Raw genomic sequence first — 1,595 nt, forward strand, 5'->3', positions numbered from 1 at the left:
GCATAGCGCATAGCGCATAGCGCATAGCGCATAACGCATATCGCTTATCGAAAGGCGAAACTCGAAAATCGCATATCGCATTATGCAAATAGCGCATAGCGCATAGCGGATAGCGCATAGCGCATTGCGCATAGCGCATAGCGCATAGCGCATAGCGCATAGCGCATAGGGCATAGGGCATAGCGCATAGCGCAGAGCGCAGAGCGCATAACGCATATCGCTTATCGAGTTTTCGATAAGCTATGTACTATGCGCTATGTGCATAACTCGATATGCGATTTTCGATTTTCGTTTTTCAAGTTTAGAGTTTCGAATTTCAAGTTTTCGATAAGTGATAGGCGTTATGCGCTTTGCGCTATGTACTATGCTCTATGTGCATAACTAGATTTTTGATATGCGATGTGTGCTATGCGTTAATTATATGTTAAGAAAATTATGCAAACTACCGCTTATTCCTTTTATATAATAGAAACCCTAAAAAAAATTCCAGATTTTAAATGAAAAACAATAGTTTTATAAGGAATCTTTACTATTTCAAAAATGGCACATTATTTATAGCAGGCTCGGCTCAGGTGTCTTCTGGCTGTGTGGGAAAGGCGGGCGAGGGCGAGGGCGCGGGCGGCGGGGCGCGCAGCACGTCCTCGCGCTCGAGGCGCGGGTAGGAGGGGCGGCTGAGCACGCCGCACGTGTTGCCGCGCGCCTGCACGCGCACGTAGCCGCCCTCGCCCCACGCGCTCGACCACGAGTTCTTGAGGATGAAGTGCGGCTCGCCGCGCCGCTCGCCCCACCCCACCGCCAGCACCGCGTGGTTCAGCGGCCGGCGCGACTTGCCGCTGCGCACAACAATTTATATCATATAATACATTTCTATTCATGTTTAAGTTCCAAATGTTTTGGGTAGAAAGTTACAGCATTGTGTTAGTATTTACACAGGTATCATGACTTATCAAATAATGAAAAAATATGTATGTGGAGCAAAATAAGTAAATAACAATGCTTAGTTCCTTAGGCTAACCTTGTAGGGAATATTGTCATATAAATAATAAGTTTGTATAATAGATGAGGTTTTTAACAAAAGGTGTTCATACCAGCGTTCGTCGTACAGCACTCCCTTGGAGTAAGTGGTGAAGCTTTTGGCTGTCGCGTCGACGATCACAACGGTGGGCGCGTGTCGCCGGATAGCCAGCTGTCGGTTAAACATCGCCACTTGTCAACGTATGTACATACCTCTGTTGAGAGCAGATCATATAACTTTCGATGTTAGTATTGAACCCCCCGAGGTCTCTAGTTCCGTCGCTACAGTCCAAAGTGTTTAGAGTATCGAAAGGATCGCATAGCTAACATAGTTTTATTATAAAGCTACGTAGATTCATGGACGAGTCCGTCTAGAAGTTAAATATGAGACAATCCATAGATAGATGTATAACAATGAGAAGAAAATATATAAACGATATGTTTAAATATGAACCTTGAGAGCGGGAACACTGTTGACGGTGACATTAACGTGGCCGCTGATTCGCGTGACGGGCGCCGAGCGCGCGCACACGTCCACCTGCAATACAACACGTGTCAGCTCTGCTTCGCCTCGCCTCGGC

General features: G+C 46.5%; 1 long non-coding RNA gene across 1 annotated transcript; it reads right to left on the bottom strand.

The window, feature by feature from the left end:
- Positions 1–511: 511 nt before the first annotated feature.
- LOC106102864 lies at positions 512–1,576 on the bottom strand. Its single transcript, XR_001225601.1, has 3 exons — positions 1,469–1,576; positions 1,089–1,186; positions 512–833 (listed from the first exon to the last, which is right to left on the bottom strand). It is a non-coding gene; the product is annotated as an uncharacterized LOC106102864 (long non-coding RNA).
- Between the last annotated feature and the right edge of the window lie 19 nt (positions 1,577–1,595).

The sequence above is a fragment of the Papilio polytes genome, unplaced genomic scaffold (genome assembly GCF_000836215.1).
Source record: "Papilio polytes unplaced genomic scaffold, Ppol_1.0 DF823901.1, whole genome shotgun sequence".
In the NCBI taxonomy this organism is placed as follows: Eukaryota; Metazoa; Arthropoda; class Insecta; order Lepidoptera; family Papilionidae; genus Papilio; species Papilio polytes.